At 32.6% G+C, this 20,000-nt stretch overlaps 1 pseudogene; it reads right to left on the minus strand.

Annotated features, from left to right (window-relative positions):
• Positions 1-1,669: 1,669 nt before the first annotated feature.
• Positions 1,670-20,000, minus strand: part of LOC137634403 (uncharacterized) — a 38,767-nt pseudogene continuing 20,436 nt past the window's right edge.

Raw genomic sequence — 20,000 nt, forward strand, 5'->3', positions numbered from 1 at the left:
AAGTGCACCACAGTCCCTCTTATCATGTCCTAGAGTGAGACCTACAGGTAAGCTTTAGCAAACTTAACCCATACAGTGCTGCTTCTCTTTACGCTCTTGCATTATTCTCAGCTGGGGTGTACTATCCCATGCGAGGTGTAACGCCTGAATACTGAGGTGGTATTGGTAATGACAAACCCAATATTGAGAAACTCTCAACTTAAAATTTTGCGACGGTTGACAAACTGTATCAATGCAGTTTTCTAGTCTGTTGGCGCGGAAGTGTTGGTGTTCCAATCCCTCATATTTATTACAAGATCTTCCCGAAATTATTTCCCACACATAATTTACACAGGGCTGAAGTGAAACTGGGCGAGTACCCAGTTATTGAATAATGAAGCAAAATTCAAGAGGTCATCATCATAACATATTGCACCATTGTTCTAGTCATTGAAGAGTTGTGTCGTTTGCTGTTCTTAGATCCATGACTGAACAGGTAGGCCCTAGGTGGCAGTTATACAACATGTGATTCATTGTTTGGATTGGCTCCCTGTAGGGGCATTCAGCACTATTTGTGTAACCCCATCTCTGGAGGTTATCCCTTGTCTTACTAGTTTTTGTTCTTCCTCTCTTTCGGCGTCAATGACCTTCGATGTCAGGATGTCTGAAAACTTTAAATGAATCAATCAATCTTCCTCTCTTTTGGATGACCTATTTCCTTAAGGTAAGGGAAAATCCACAGGGCAGGTCTTCACTAAGGTTAGAGGGCATTGTTAGTAGTCTGACTATCACTCACTCTCCATTTAGCCGTCTGTATTTTGATATAACTGAGGTCTCTAATTCTTTCAGTTATACACCTCTTATGTGATTTCAGTCTTCTTGTTTTGCGATGGTTGTAAAGTTGGTGCATGGGATCCTTAACTTGTTTGGTCTTTTCTTTTCTAGCTATGGCATCTCGACGGATGTAAGCTGGTAAGGATGTTGCTCTCAATGTACCAGGGATTAGTTGGCCGGCTTTATTTAGCTCAGTATACACTATTTGGGAATGACTTGATCTTTCCTACACAGGAGCACAATATTCTGCTCTGGAGTAACTTAGTGCTAAGGTGGTTTGCTTTAAAGTTTTTGCATCAGCTCCCCACTTGGAGGATGCTATTTTGCTGAGGACGTTATTTTTGGTAGCCACTTTATTCATGAGCTTGTTGACAAGCTCCGGGAAAGACAATGTTCTATCAAGAGTGACACCTCAATATACTGGATGTGGATGGTTTTGCAGTTCTTTGTTTTCCCATTAAATTAAAGCGGTAAAGAAGTTGTTCGGCTAGGTGATCATTTCTCATACCGTTTTAATTTTTCTTGATTGGCATCCGATAATCTGCGTTTACAAGAGTGTCTGCACCTTGCTTCCGGTTAGTTCCTACTCTTTTTTTTGGTGGGGTTTTCTACACCATGGGTAAATATTCAGTAGTTTATCCGGCTTTTCCGACATAAAACAGTCTTCAGTAGACAACAAGTTAATTTCTGTTCCCTTATAAAGAAGGGAACATTATTGTAACAAAATAATTTTAAATACTCCAAATACAATTAAGATTTACATTATTTTTTATAGAAAATATATGATTAAGGATAAATCATCGGATATCAACAGTGTACAATAACCGAAAACAATGGTCAAGTAAAACTTCCTTAGTGCAAATGCATAATTTTACCACGCACTGACAAATCAAACATTTTCACTACACAATATTTTATTAGGTGTAACATATCACATTATAAATATAATAAAATCATATCTTCATGTGTTTTTTACGAATGGATTAGAGAAGCCAGAATTAATTTCCCTTTCCCACATGAAGCCTAAGAATAATGCATCTTCTTTAGCCATTTATGAAAGTTAGAACTAGCCAGAGAGCAGGAAAAGAAACTTTCATAAATAAGTAAAAAATAAATTCTAAACATTAAATGTCTTAGCTTAATTACTTGTTCAACACATTCATTTTTCTATTGATATAAGCTTTATCAGTCAACATTCATGAACTATATCTCATTCTTTCATTCATTATTTATTAAATATCTTCAACTCGTGTATCATATATTCTTTGCACAAATCATACCATTTAATACTTTTCAAATGTTCATCTTCCCCAGGCCGTCATAACACAACCCACAACCCACACCCTCCTCTCTCTCTCTCTCTCTCTCTCTCTCTCTCTCTCTCTCTCTCTCTCTCTCTCTCTCTCTCTCTCTCTCTCTCTCTCTCTCTCCATTATTTTGTAGCACCAAATCATTCACTCCTCCAGTGAGGCTGAGCTCTGTTTCTGAGCGTGACGACGATAGCTGACAAGTAATCCAGATGTTTATATTCCCGTGTCTGTTCAAAATAGTCGATGACTGTGATTAGAGCTGAAATGGCGTCGCAGAGTTTCCCGTCCGCCACACTTTGCCCACTGTCTCCGAAGCATCCTGGCGGGTATCTATATCTGACGGAGTACAATGTCGCTTTCAGTACCAAAAGAAACATTTTGCATGAGTACTATCTAGTAAGGATATGGGATGAAGAAAGGAAGTTGGCCAAGGGTGGGAGAGGAGAAAACAGTATAAAGCAATAAAGGTTCAAACGTAGACATTTAGAATAGCTGAAAACATATATATATATATATATATATATATATATATATATATATATATATATATATATATATATATATATATATATATATGTATATATATATATGTGTATATATATATATATACACACACACACACACACACACACACACACACATATATATATATATATATATATATATATATATATATATATATATATATATATATATATACACACATATTATACATAAATATGAAACAAAGTATTCTAAAAGATATTCTTACAGAGAAATCCATGTCTTCAAACATTCCTCTATCGAAATGAATGGTTCTTATCGGTGACCATAGATTAGTTATCCTGAAACTGGTGGTAAATAAAGGCTCAAAACCAATACAAAAGTAAATTACAATAAATGGGGACTTATTTCTTGCCTTTTCTATGTGCTAATATTCATCATTGTCCTCAAAGACATCGAGTGAAAAGAAGAAGTCATATACAGCACATGTAGACTATTCCGTAAAATTTGAATTGTATCGATATTGAAAATTATATCTCTTTAAAATTCAAGCACACAAATCAAGAGTGAACGATTTACTCGCGGACAATGAAATAGTCTATTTTAAAATACGATATATACAGAAAAGTAAGTGATGAAATAGATAATCAAAATCCTTTTTCCGTAGAGGAATTTTTCTGATATAGAAATAGAAAACCGAGTTACAGAATAAAAACTTGACAATAATCTCGAAAATAGAAATAAATACAGAGGATAGTTCGTAAAATAAAACATATAAAATTATAAATAAGAGATTCAAGAGTAGAAAACAAAAACTAAACGGTAATGCAAATTCCTAGTTGTTTCTAAATAAAACTTTGAAAGTGAAAACTGGAAAAATCGTAATTTAAAATGAGCGTTGTCTAGAAATTCTGAAATAGGTGACAATCAACTTTATTTAGAAAATCGTTTCTATATGAAAAATCCCATTCTGAGTTTTAGAATAAAGGTGCTGCGAAAATATATATCAACTGTTTCGGTTACGAGATCTAAACCCTTACACTAACCTTTCAAAAATTGTACTTAATTTAACTAACTTCCTGTACCAAAGGTACATGTGTAAAATCTTTTAAGAACTAATAGGTTACTTGTTAGTAGGTCACAAGTATTAAATTTGGACAATAACATGCATACTGTATTTGCTGATGAGTAAAAGTAAAGTTAGTTAGAGATGGCATTTTCTCAAGAATTATACGATAATAAATTCCGTGTTGGGTAGCTAGTAATAATAATAATAAAGATGGGAGTCAGTAAAGAGTAGCATAAATATATTCTAATGATGTTTTTCCAGGCATTTTCAATCAAGAAACTTATTCATAAGTGAATGTTTGCTATGAAAATAAAAAAGTGACGATACTAATGTTCGGAGAGTTCTATAAATTGTTTTTACAACAATTAAATGAGGAGGTATAAAAAATAATAATGAAAAATAAAAATAGCTTGGATTGCGAGTCCGAGCTACTGGTGATCTTAAGCCATACATTCTTTGCTCTATAAGCTAGAGAGTTCACGTAGATTACCGGACATCGCATATATGTGTATGTATATATATATATATATATATATATATATATATATATATATATATATTATACACATATATATAGCTATATATAAACACACACACACACACACACACATATATATATATATATATATATATATATATATATATATATATATATATATATATATATATATATATATATATATACATGTGTATATATGTAATATATATAAGTACACATATATATATATATATATATACATATATATACATATGTATATATATATATATATATATATATATATATATATATATATATATATATATATATATATATATATATATGAACTTTCTCGTCACCAAAAAGTGTAATGTTATTTGTTACAGCTGTTCACGGATTATTTTAGAGTGATTTTATTCGATTTTTCTTTATTCATTTATTTCGCAAAATGTTATAAAAATGACGAGAATACAAGGTTAAAGTACAAAATTCAAGCTTGATGAAATGAAAAATTCTTTTCGTTGCTGTAAAAGCGCTTTTCAAAAATAGAATTCCGGAAATCGCCATTTTTTTCTGCAACCTGCAAAACTTTGATCTATTACCTTGCCAATGATAAGCACTTTCAGTTTATGGAGACGTTTGTTAAGTAAATTACGGTAACTTTGCATGATGTGGATACTACATATGAATAATAGTTCACGTTTATCATACTAGTAATTGATTTTATTCATAGCAAGAAGGTAAAACAGTTTTTGTTTTACCTATTTTTGTTACGAGAATTTATTAATATTTAAGCACTTATCTAGACTTGTGTGTATACATACTGTACATGCATACATACATAAACACACATACACTTACAAACATCATATATATATATATATATATATATATATATATATATATATATATATATATATATATATATATTCAAAATCGAAACTATGAAAACACATCGTAGGCATATATACTCTGAACATGTCATTCACTGACCATCCCCTAAATCTAGCATGGAAAGAGTTTTTAGCTTAATGTGTTTTGTACAAATACTGACGCACCATAATCAAAGCTACTTTAAGAGTAACATCAGGGTATATGATAAATCGAGAATGCGATAAGGATTTAGCATTCTTATTGCAATTTCATTCTTAAAAGATTATCCGTGACAATATTTTAAATGATTAAGAGTCAATGCTAAATACAGAAAGTCAAAAGAAAGGAGATTTATATAAAGTCTGGATCTGATTTGAAATTTGAGGGTAATGCAATTTCTAAACAATATTCGATCTTCCGCTAATCAAATAAGGCACATTTTCGAGCGCAATTTTAGTTGTCTATGATAACTTTTGAGATTATAAATTTGAACGGCATGAAGTATATATAAGAATAAAACTCCCTTTATGTGCTTTATGAAATTTCCCAGGTGAGGCTATCGAGTTAAGATTATCAGCAGTGTGCCATTTAATCTCTAGATTAAGTCCGATTTATGCAATGTATTGAATTATAACTATCAGACATGGAATAAACCGAGAAAAAAAACATCATTATGTTTTCCTTTGCATAAACTATTCAGAGCTATTCAGGCATATGAATAACTGATATGGTACACAGCTCTAATCAAAATCACGATCAGACGAATGAACCTTTGAAGTTAAGGGTAATTACAGTAATACGTAAATGACACTGGCATGATCCTCCTTACGCATAAAGTTTTCATAAAAATGAAACCATATCAGTAATAGATTACAGAGCGGTTAATCACCATGCAAATGTAAGTAATTCTTAGGTATAAACTTAAAACCACTGTCTGGGTTTATCATAACATACAGTCATTTCTACAATATGAATGAATTATAAACATCTAAGCGTTATCAAACAAGCCAAAGCAGCTTCTCCAAATTTTCTACTTTGGAAGAAAGCGCATCGCAGTTTGTTAAATCCTATAAAAGCTATTATTAATTATCACATTCAGTATAAAACATAAGACTCTGTGCTCTTGCCAAAATCAGAGTCTATGGTGTAGCAGACTGGGCGAATCTTGTTATAAAAAGCTAAGAGCCTCTGTTAGAATTGTCGAAGCTGTCCTTCAGCTTCTGGATATTTTGCAATATTTGAAAGTATACTGACGAGTCGAATGTTTCCACTTCTTGTTCTTCATTCCTGGTTCTTTTCCCCTTGACCTTCCTCCTCCTGTTCTTCCTTCCCTTTGTCTTCTTCTTCCTTTCTTTTCTTCGTTTGCGAGGTTCGTCTTCCGGAGGGCTGGAGACAACGTGCCCTTCAAGTGTTGCAGTGATCTGATTGGTGTGATCAGTCTCCAATATGCTTTGGTATTCTTCTGTTGTTCTTGTGTCCCGGTAGGTTTCTATGGCGGTTGTAGTCGGTACTGGAGTGGTCGTTGTTGTAATAGTCGTTGTTGGTGGAATGATGGTGGTTGTAGTCGTGGTAGTCGTTGTAGTAGTAGTAGGGGGTTCCGGCAATGTAAACGTAGCGACGTTCGAGACTGGACTGGAATAAAAAAAATCAAATAGACCCTTTTACTAGATAACGTGGACCAATTGCAGTACTATAATACTGCAATTACTGGAGTAAGTCGCACGAATGGCTAATCAATGCTCCAACTACTACCAATAATTTCCTTGGTATTAGTACATTCGTATTTCTATAATGAAAAACTATGGAATATACTTTCAATTACGTGTAAAAAATAAAAATTTTCCAGTTTAATGCAAATTACTCCTTGGCATTATCCAAACGAGTCGCACAGAATAAGAAAATAAAGTCAACTTAGTTGATAACGGTAAAGAAAAAGATCATGATAAACCTACCTTTTGCAATAAAGAAACTTAAAGAATTAAGAAAGGTTTTAAAACGATTAATAAACTTCTCGATTTATGTAGATACTCTGACCTCGGAATCCTTTTGAATATTGTCAAGGATGGCCATAGGACGAAACTTCCAAAAGTAGGGATGAAGGGTCAAAATCCGCCTTCTGTTTTATGAAAACCTTACCTAAGAAACACGCTGAATGGTGTTTCGTTACCATATATTCCAATAATAGAATAATCACATAGAGTAAGACAAATGTTACTGTAGGATCCAGTATTGGCGCATATATATATATATATATATATATATATATATATATATATATATATATATATATATATATATATATATATATATATATATATATATATAATATTCTTAGGCACAGTCTTTGACCAATGTAGGATCCAGTATTGGCGCATGCATATATATATATATATATATATATATATATATATATATATATATATATATATATATATATATATATACACACACACACACACACACACACACACACACACACACACATATATATATATATATATATATATATATATATATATATATATATATATATATATATATATATATATATATATATATATATATATTCTTAGGCACAGTCTTTGACCAATGAGGCAGTCGGTATATACGGAGGAACATGCATAAACTGTATGAAAGAGACTTACCTTGTATTATTAAAATCATCGAGAGACCTAAAAGCCAAGTAATATTGTTGCCCTGGATTTAATGGAACGGGAACCTTATCGCCTACATTAAAGGACACCTTGACTTTAGCCCCAGCTTCTTGGTAGACTCCAGAGGCTTCTAACAAATCATGGAGATCGAGCTCAGTGTAAGAAGACGCTTGGTCAAAACGTCTCTCCCGAAGGTCATAGCGAGTATCAGTGAGACGGATGATGTACCCAGAGACTGAAGAAAAGAACAAGAAATCAAATTATCTACGTGGGTGATATTTCATAATTCTGCTCTTTATTGATCAATTGTAAAGCTTATGCATATACACAAAATGATCCTAAATAACCAGACTTCTAAAAGAGATTATAAAATTATTAGGTTACATTAGTGTCTTGTTTTAATTTGTGACGAATCTGCCTTTTAACCGGATCCAGGACAATTTCCCCACTGGCGGGAAAGTTTCCCTTTTTTATTTAATAATTTAAGAGTTTTAGGCTTATGATATACATGGTGGGGAAACTGTCCACCTGTGTACTTGGCTGATGGGGAAAATGCCCGGTGGGGAAATGTCTGTACCCCCTTTTAACCACGAATCAAGAACACTCTATATTACACTTTTCTTTAATTTGCTTTACATCAGCATACTAACAATGAATAACAAAAAAGGACACAGATTCATAGTTCTGCACATCTCCTTAGTTTATTCTAAGATAATGGATAGGGAATTCATTTTGAGTAAATGAAATACTCTACACAGGATAAGAAATCCAGGTTTTACTTAAAAGATCATCAAAATTTAACATCCTTACGAAGAACGTCAAGTAGTATATACTCTTCGTGATTAACCTAATGCATTGTACTATTAAAAAAAACAAAAAAAAAAAACACTCACCCTTAATAATTATCTGAATTATGATTCATCAATAAAAGTTTATGACTCGATTCCTCAAATGCGAATAGAAGCAAATCGGTATCATACAAAACTAGAATTTGCTTTGCACTTCAAAAGGGGATAATTCAAAGAAGGGATTATTTTGGGAAAATAATTAAAAGTTTGTTATAAGGTAATGCTGAATAATTATTAAACATTTTGAAACATAAATGCTCAATAGCATAAACTAGTTAGTTAACGTAAAAGAAGGGAGTATTATTCTGAAGTATTTCAGAAAACAAATATATAGAAAAAAATATAATTCAATTGCAAGAAAGTAAGTTTAACACAAGGACCACAAGAACTTGAGTTAGCATTGTTAGCGGAGTGTTGTGAAGGGTGAAAATAGTAATCTACTGAGAGTGGTTAAAAGTTTTTTTCTTTTTTTCTATGAAGTAAATCACATCAGAATATGTAAATGGCAGAGATACATTTGACCTAAAATTGAACCACAAACATTTGTGCATTTGTAAATTAAAATATATATGATCAAAGTCTCCATCTAAAAGGATACAATTAGCAAATTGAAAATTAGTATTCACAATAAATCCAATTGCATTATTTTAAGGTGAATGTACTTTCACGTAGAAAAATATAGGATACACACACACACGCACACACACACACACACACATATATATATATATATATATATATATATATATATATATATATATATATATATATATATATGTACATATATATATATATATATACATATATATGTATATATATATATATATATATATATATATATATATATATATATATATATATATATATATACACTAACACACAACACATACACACACACACACACACATATATATATATATATATATATATATATATATATATATATATATATATATATATATATATATATATATATATATTTACATGTAAAAATGTGAAGATAACCACGAGTGAAAAATATTTATTACATGTATAAAATATATTTAGTACTCTTACCTTTTCCCGAATCAAGGTCATCCCCTGGAGCAGTCCAGGTTAACATTAAGGTCCTGGGACCTGTCACCGAGATCTTCAAATCCCTAACAGCCGAGGGGGGAAGTAGGTCCGTGTCCTCCTCTGGGACCTCAATAACCTGAGAAAGGAGGAAAAAGATAAGTACCAAAAATATATACCTGAAGATCAATATGCATTTAAGATTAAACCTCAAAGCAGCAGAGTTCAAAATAGACAATCAAATATATACAGTATGCATGAAATCGAGAGAAATTACAAAATTAATAGTAATTTGATATAACACAATGAATATGAACCTGTTAAATTGCATGATCTTGACAGCTAATTATTGAAAAAATTTACTATTCGTGATAATTTAACCTACTCTACTCATATTTTCATCCTGGATATTACAAGTAATCTTCAGTCTTCGACGCAATGGGTACGTTTCCGTAAAATGTAAGTAAAGATGGCTCTTTAAATATTTTTCTCTCATTTGTATTTTAATTTTCTCCTAGAACCACATACGGATCAGACGACACTACTGCAGGACTCCTTAATATCTATTTTTTATTGTATCAATAAAATTGAATTAATAATGTAGTATAGTGAAAATCATTTTTAAGATCATGGGGGTTTCAGAGGGGCCAAGAAAAATCCTTCAATATAGAGTATGAACAAAAGATGACAAAAGAAACTAGAAAACTCTGAAAAATAAGAGGGATAATGTATACAAAAAAATATCCAAGGAAACAAGGCGATATGAGAATATTTAATCTAACCATACAGAGGAAGGGGAAGGTGTCAGCCTGTGTGGAATAGGGATTTATTCATAAAACATCATGGATAACCCAGATAAAAATGAAATTCCTGAGTTTGCAGTATAAAAAAGAAAGTTTTAATGAACTGACCTCGCTCTATTTGAACATAAAATGGTAATGGAAAGACCTTATGCAAGAAAGAAAAACTGAATGCTCAATTTGTTGGCAGTGAAAAAAGATGCAGTCGTTGCTTTGGCCAAAATATACATCGGCGCTTATCCAGATGAGAGGAGGGGGCCTATATATGAGAGCTACATTCCAAAGAGGCCTCGATTATTTACACAGTTATATAAAAGCAAGATAAAAAAAAACCCATTGACATCTGAATATAAGAACTTTTCATTTCTGGGCAACTTAAGATCTCGATGGCATTACTTTGAAAGGAAAGAAACTGGTTCACACTCCAAGAAACAGAACCTTTCTTTCATGAAAACAGCCTTCACGGAGTATTTTACTCAGTTTTTCTAAAGTTTAGCGAATATCCATAGACACTTCATCGTTCAAGTGTATGCAATGCATTCTTTGGAACTGTTCTTCCTGATAGATATTTCCGCACTTCATTCCTACATAAGTTTAGTCTTCCTTGATTTTTCAAGAATGTAAATTTAAATTTTATCCATATTTATCTGTAAAATATACTACTACAATACAATATTTCATAGGTATATTTTCATAAAAGGGACTATTTTCAATTGCTTCTTTCATATCCCTAACCTAAAATAATTCAAGTACACTTAGATGATATTCCTTCCACAAACCTCTAGCAGGTTTCCAATAAATCCAGTACCTACAGAAAGTAAGGGGGAATAAAATTGGCTTTCCTAGCTCTGGTTGTGGGATGTTTAAAGAAAATGTGTGAATGCAAACTACAACTATTTCAATCAGTGATGATACTGTTAGTAAAGAATGTGCGAATAGTACCCGGTGGTATGATTGAAGACTAATCAATTCTCCAAATAAAAGCCTCATAAGGTAACTTAATCACATCACAGCTATCCGGTTACAGTGTCAATATAAAAAAATTCCATATGTACAAAACTATCTTGTTACAAAGAAGGAAGATGTATGAAATAAGGAAATATGAAATGACGAGGCAAACGACCAAAATAGCTGCAAAGCAACAGAAAACTATTGTGGTACTTTACTGCCATCTGGTGCGCATATTCTTTTGTCATGGCAATGGAGCTAAGAAATCTTGATTAACATTTTATGGTTGAGGGAATACAGGATGGCATATATATATATATATATATATATATATATATATATATATATATATATATATATATATATATATATATATATATATATATATATATATATATATACATACATACACATATACAAATAAGTTATATATACATTAGCGCATGTTTACGTGTATGCACTAACTAAACGGGTAACTAAACTATTGAATACGACTCTTTCGGCAGTTTTGTACAGATTTCAAAAGGAAGACGTTTCAGTGATCCTAATTGTAAGATTTGAAGGAAGTCTATAAAGAAATTTAGATATGAGATTGGAATATCCTAAAATTTCCAGTCAGAAGATTAGTCAAAAATGAATACAAATTGTGAAGTTAGACTATAAGAAATGTCAGGATATCAACACCAAGGAGGTCAATTTCTTGCAAACAAAAAGCCGTAGTAGTTTTGTTCTGTGAATCCCCTTTTAAATGTTTTTATACGATGGAAAACTTCACAGTGAATTATTATCAAAGACAGCCAGTGGCAAAAATAATTCCATCTTTAATTCAACAGTTTAAGCAAATCTTCGCTTCTTGGTAAGAAAACTAATAAAAAGTAAAAGATAAGGACGAGAATTAAGGAAGTAAGAAATCACACCATAAACAACATGAAAGCAGCGGTGTTTTGACGCACCCTCATTCACAGGAGCTTCAATTGTAGTATAACCCCATTGTCTGGGAGTCCCGTTTACTGGGTCAAGGATGTAACCTAATTTTTTAGGTGAATTGAAGAATGGGTTTGATGCTTTTTCATGGTTCGTGTTGGTTTATCAGACACCCTCGGAAAAAACAAAAACACAAATGTCACTTAGTAGATATATCAATTAGCATCATGAGATGGGCAAACTTAAGGGGGAAAATGTTCATGTAACTTGAGAATTTGACTGTCTGCCTCGCATAACGTTCTTTGATTTCACAAACAAAAGAAACCATTCTTTTTACAGAAGATGTTACTCTAAACAGATGATGTGAGTCATCTTAAAAAAAAAAAAACATTGGAATGCGCAACAACAAAAGACATGAAAATAAACAAAGACTTGTGGGAAGAGAGATGCAGCCATGATTAAATTCACCATTTGTAAGTGACATCTTGTAAAGAAAGAATGAAATGTGAAAAACACTTCTCTAAAAAACGAGAGAGAGAGAGAGAGAGAGAGAGAGAGAGAGAGAGAGAGAGAGAGAGAGAGAGAGAGAGAGAGAGAGTATTTTGAATGGTTTCATCCCGTAGAATGATGATTACCTCGTCGATGCTCTTCTGTTTTGATGGCATGCAAGTGTTGTAAGGAAGAGGACAGACGCTTACGTCTATTTTTCTTCCTCTTTTCAACTTTTACTCTCTCCATTCTAGCTGCCATCTGCATCGGTCGCTAACAGCTAGCTTACTAATTTGATGCTTAGGTGAACGGAGGCAGTTTCAATTTTTAGGATCGCACCCATCTGTTCCCCTCGTGCAGGCCAAGACCCGAACGCGGTACCTTAGCTTTGCCAGTTAGGCGTGCTACAAAAGCATCATGTGAGAGAGAGAGAGAGAGAGAGAGAGAGAGAGAGAGAGAGAGAGAGAGAGAGAGAGAGAGAGAGAGAGAGAGAGAGAGAGATTGTTTATTGCATCAACCAATATTGAACGTATTTCTCACCACAGAAGCCCAATTTCTACAAGTCAAGCGTTTATCCATTGAAAACGTAACACAACTTACATTATAACTGAGAAAAATTAGTTTATTATAAATAGCTTTACTGAGAAAAATGTGACAAAAACTCAACCGTGGAATGAAGAGTTAAAAAAATCTTACAAATATACCTTTGAGATTTTAAAAAAATTTCCAACTTTAAAGGTACCAACAAAGATACGTGAGAACAACCATTTACAAGATAAAGTAGAGAGACTGTATAAAAGATTTTACACAGATTGAGATCAATGCACGTTTGACTGCTACCTTATTTTGATCTAAGGCCACTCCCAATCTCGAAGAAATATTTCATGGTTGAAAATATTCTACAACTGCACAATTATACCGCTAATAATAATCACCATAAAATATGTTCCGTGGCAAAACACTTTCTATGAAACACTGGGAAAATATCTGCTAATACGAAGGAGATTGAAATTGCTTATACAGCACAAATAAAAGTAAAAATCTAAATCGATGCAATCAGCGAATACCAACAAATCTGTCCAAATCTGAGGCACAACTCAAATTAGCTCATTTGCATTTTGACAACAACGATGGGCTGCGCAAGGAATATCAAACAGAATGTGTTGAGATAGTCTGAATATGTAAGCAAGGGAGAAATCCTCCTCCCCAGAAAAAGAAAGATAAAATAGTATTTCGATGTTAAGGATAAGTCTCTTTACCTTTATTAAAGCAATGGAGAACATTACATTGATTCGTAATAATTACTTTACCTAAACCTTTAATACAAACCTCAAAATATATGATGAATTTGCATGTTTTATTCAAGCACTATTCATTTTCTCAAAGTGCATGATGATCATACTTAATAGACACACACACACACACACACACACACATATATATATATATATTATACACATATATACATATATACAAATATCTGTCATAAGTGAGCTGAATTATTATATACATACATACACACACACACACACACATATATATATATATATATATACAGAGAGAGAGAGAGAGAGAGAGAGAGAGAAAATGCATGTTTCAGGAACAGATGAATACGGTGAATTAGACAACTGATAAAAGAAATGAAATTTGAATGAAAAGCGAAAAACTAGAAAACCAGGATGACCTAGATATGAAATAATGATTCACAATCGACAACTCTACCAAACTTCCAACTAATCTCACCGCCTCCTATTCTCATGCCAAGCAGATCACTAAAACCAACCCTAGACAACTGCAAAAGAGCGGAACGAACTGTATTTACATCACTACCGCTCTTCCTTGCGTGGTGTCTAGGTCGGATGTGAGCAGTGCTTGCTAGCATTCCATCAGTCAGACAAGGATGGGATTGGTTTTCCCGGCGAATGTATGAGTGAGCAAACGAGTGCGTGCGTTTGTCACTGTGTTTCTATGCTTGGGAGGATATGATTGCTGGTTTGATTCATGTTTGAATTTGCATTCTACATAGCTTTATATTTTTAGCACTCGAACTTTTCACTTATCTAATTTACAATATTTCACACACATATATAAATATATGTGTAGACAGAAATATAAATGCATAAGTACACACATACATATATGCATACATACATACATATATATTATATATATATATTATCTCCTACGCCTATTGACACTAAAGGCCTCCCACACACACACACACACATATATATATAAATATATATATATATATATATATATACATATACGTATATATATACACACATACATATACGTATATATATATAAATATATATATCTTCATATATATATATATATATATATATCTTTATATATATATATATATATATATGTATATATATATATCTTTATATATATATATATATATATATAGGCTACAGGTGAAGCTGTCAAGGGATTGCAGTTTTTAAATTGTTTGTCAATATAACTACCATGTTCAGTGCAATTGATGAAGATCTGGACAGATGTAAGGTGTACCCTGTATGCTCATGTCTTTACTGGCATACACAATAGGCACATGGAATGTAGGGTTTATTACAGGAACAGTAAGAGAGATTATAGATGTTATGGAAAGAGCGACAGAGGACACAGTAAAGGAGAAGAGGATATAGAAGACAAGGGGTACGAGAGATCGGAAATGGCTGCAAATTTTACTGTTCTTGTTTTCAAGATGGAAAGAAGTGGGAGTTATTATAAGTACCGATTTGAAGGATAAGGTTAAGGATACGTGAGAATGCTCTTCAAAGAAGTTAGCATAAATGTGATGTATGCTTTAGCACTCGTACTGGGTGCCCAGAAAGTTGTAAAGGAGGCCTTTATAGACAGCAGTATGGGTAGAGAATGAAGGATAAGAAATTATCCATGGTGCGGACATGAAAAGAACGGGTAAGGGATAGAAGGATGAATAAAAAAAGCCCCAAAATAAGAGAAAGGATGAGAATGGAATTTCTTGCAAATTGTACATATTATTTATGTGACCTGTATGAATACATTTTTCCGAAAACCCAGAAGACATTTAATAACATAAGAAAGTGTTGTGATAAAAACCCAAATGGATTACATAATAGTAAAGAGAATAGGCAGAAAACTGTGAGGACTGCAAAGTTATACTTGAGGAGGCATGTGTGTGTGCAGCAGCCTAGTCTGTTGATCATGGATATAAAAATGAAAGTTAGAGAGCCAAAAATAAGAGGGAAGGGCCCCAAAATCGAATCCTAAAGAGTATGTAAACAAGGAGCACATGAGTTGGTGAGAAATGGGAAAATATAGAGGATGCTAAGCACCTGCATAATGAGTATGTAAAAACAAACTGTATTGAGAGTTTATTGGTTAAAACAGGATCAACAAGGGGGCATAGGTCTGCAGGCAAAGGTTCACGTTGCTGTCAAGTAGTAATAAAAGGCCTTTATGGATTGGAGAGTTGGCCATCTTCCAAATGCTGAAGAAATCGTACATGGTAGCGTTTTGAGCAGCCACAAGTACATTGACAGAAGCTAGATGTTTGGAAACAGTGAACAGAGAATTGTGGATATAGGAATAACAACAGAACATATTTTTCTAAGATGAGTCACAAGGGAACAAAATTTTAACTAAATGTGTGAGATATGGAAATATTTTGCAAAAAGGAAGACATGAAAATGTTGTAAAGAGCTGATCACTATAGAAATGAGATGTGGCAGTAAGAAAGGGTGGAAGGAGTGAGTGACAAATCACACAGGTTCAAGTGGAGAAAGAAAAAGGCCATGGGTAGAATGAAATATGAAATGCTCCCGATCCTTCATAATTACAGCTTAAAATGCTTAAAGTATTTTTTATATGCTGATAAGAAAAATTTGGGAGCAAAAATATATGCAAAGTGGGTTGCGCAAGACTGTGTGAACTAACGTGAAATATAGCATGTTTAACTAACGTGAAATATAGCATGTTTAACTAACGTGAACTATAGCAAGTTTAAAGTGATGGAAAGAATCTTGGATGACAAAATAAGGTCAATTGTTGAGACAGATGACCAGAAACAGGCTTTACCAAAGGTAAAAGTACAATATATTTATTGTGAGATAATTGCAAGAGAAGACGTGAAGCGAATTGGAAAAAGGTACCTCACTTCCACAGATATGGAGAAAGCTTATGACAGGGTCCCAACAGAAGTGGCGCACTAATGTCCAAGGAAGAGGTAAGTCCTTGAAAGATTGGAGAAACTGGTAGAAACAATATATGGAAAAAGCACAAACAATGGTGGGTAAAGCATATGATGCTAAAGTGAGCTTCAGGGTCCCGAGATCACTTTTTTTTCTGTTCGTACTGATAAATGACACTCTCGGTACGATCATTGAACAAAATGATCTAAGGGCGCTGCATTAAGCTAATGATCTTATAGCCATGGTAGAACTAAAAATGGAATGTAAAGCAGGGTAATGAGTTGTGATTGCCTCTGGAAATGAGAGGATTAAAGATAGGAAAACGAGGGGTTATGTGACCAAAAGGGAGTGAGGTACAGAGATTGCCATACAGGACAAAGGTGGGAGAGGGGGTTAAACCTTAAGCATGTGGAGAGATTAAATATTTTGGATAAAAAATGGTATAGCAGGGAGAATGTGAAGTAAGAAGTGCTGATCGGAATAAAGGTGGTATAGAAAACATGGATATGTGTCATTTACCTATTGGACAATAATTTTTTTTGCAAGACTTTAATCAATATCTTAAATTAGGATAAAATTGTGATTTTTTTTTCGCTATGGATGATCTATATTTTCTTTACAATCATTAATTCCTAAATTCTCTGCTATAAACCTTACAACTTAGAGTCAGAGCATCTCTCATTACCTTGATCGATCCAGCAGCGGCCACTCTGTCAAATCTTCCAGTAACTTTAGCGCTCTCCACATCTATGGGGACCTTACTTCCACAGCATCGTTCGGGCATGTTGAGTAGAGTGCCTGATATAGGGAAAAAGTTAACAGTATTTTATATGTATACAAAAATAAGTACGTAACTCCCAAATTCATACACATACATATATATGTACATATATACACAAACACATACCGTATTTCCCGTGTCATAAGACGCTACAAGTGGTAAGACGCACCTTTAAATTAGCAAGGCAATTTTAGAAAAAAAAAAATAATTTGAGGATTTTAAAAACTTAGCAGAAATCCCTGGTTAGCGACTCTAGAGTGATTATTGTCTGGTACAGTAATTTTTATTATTTTGGGTGTATTATGAAATGTTCAAGTTAAAATTATTTAGCTTTATGTCGATTATCCCAATTTTAATACATATTCATATAAGAAAACCACTAAACCTGTCGTAGTTTCCACCACAACTACACGTTTAGTCATAGTGTTTGGTGTTTCAAGTAGCAGTGTCGCCAAAGGTTCTTCATAACATCTTAGTAAAGAGGTAAAATTTAGTAATATTTCCAAAATTCCTAATATAGGCTAAATATTTTCACATAAAATGTAATTATTGATCAAATAAATCTAGAAATTCTTTAAGGTGGAATACTTTTGCTACTGTTTATCGCGATTCTAAGTCTAATTACATTTCTGCTAACTTGGTAATACTGCACTCAGCTAACAGAAGTTTTTTCCAAGGTGTATTCAGGAACTGTCTGTTTGTATTATTTCGGAACTCATGCAATAAAGTCATCTTCAATAAATTTCTTTAATACAAAATACCAACAAAATATATATGAGAAAAAAGATATATACTGCATAAACAACTATGACATAGTGTCGTCTGCTACAAGACCACTAGTTGGCATGTCTGCTTATGGAAGGGGATTGGCGACTCATCAGCTGATTACCAAAACAAACAAATAATTTGCTACTGTACTTCATTAAATGAAGTGCAATATGAAAATGAATTTATTAAATATGCATGATAATAGTAGGTTTATATTCTATCTCGTAAATTTGGGTGCTTGTATGTCAATAATTTGGTGTTTGAGGGATGCCAAACTCCCCTATATAACTTTTTCTTGAGTGTTAAGACGCAGGGTGATTTTCAGGGCATTTTTCGTGAAAAAAGGTGCGTCTTATGACACGGGAAATACGGTATATGTTCTAAAGCCTTAGACCATAAGCTAATTACAACTCAAAGAGCTATGGAAAGAATAATGATGGGAATAACAATAAGAGACAGAAAAAGGGTAACATGGATAATATGTAAGAAAAAGAAATAGACATGAGCAGGATATATAAGGAGAATAACAGACACTAGATGAATATTAAGAATAACAGACAATGTAAAATAAGCAGCGGAAGGAAGCGAAGACGATGGATTGACGAACAAGGAAAGTTTTGCGGGTGTGGAATGGCACAGAAATATCATAAACAGATGCAAGTGAAGGACATGTCTGAGGCTTTTGCTCTGCAGTGGACTAATAACGGATGATGATGAAGATATATATATATATATATATATATACATATATATATATATATATATATACATATATATATATATATACTATATATATATATATACACATATACTGTATATATATATATATATATATACATATATATATATATATATATATAAAACCGGAAGTGTGAAAATACAAGACCGTAATGTAATGCCCGCCGATAACTTGAAAACATAAATGATATATGAAAACATGACAACTAGATATATATGTACTGGAAATGTATTTCTATAATGGTTAATAAAAAGGAAATTGTGGCTGTGCCATTGATGGTGCTCGCCACGAAAAGGTTCTTGGTTTATAGCATGGTGTAAGTGCTTTGATCTAAAATCATTAAAAATTTCCCTGACTGAGTGAAATTGAAATTTCTTAAGGATAGGGTAAACTGAAAACACCGAAATTGCAGAACTATGGTTTATCATTTCTTATGATGATAATCAGCAGGTCAAGGGAAATAATCTTGTAAAATCACCTTAAACGCTGAAAGATATTTGTCTGTCGGCGTCTTTGCTTAGTTATAGATTTGTTATTAGTTAAGATAAAGATAGATACATATACGTACATACATATACACACACACACGCGCATATATATATATATATATATATAACACACATATATACATACATATATATATATATATATATATATGTGTATATACACACATATTAATTTATTCATAATCATTCACACAACACTTATCACGCTATATCTTAACAAATTATGTCTACTTTAATAATTAAAAGATTTCTTATAAATCTATAATAATTTGCCTACTTAAAA

Source organism: Palaemon carinicauda, chromosome 44 (assembly GCF_036898095.1).
Source record: "Palaemon carinicauda isolate YSFRI2023 chromosome 44, ASM3689809v2, whole genome shotgun sequence".
Taxonomy (NCBI): Eukaryota; Metazoa; Arthropoda; class Malacostraca; order Decapoda; family Palaemonidae; genus Palaemon; species Palaemon carinicauda.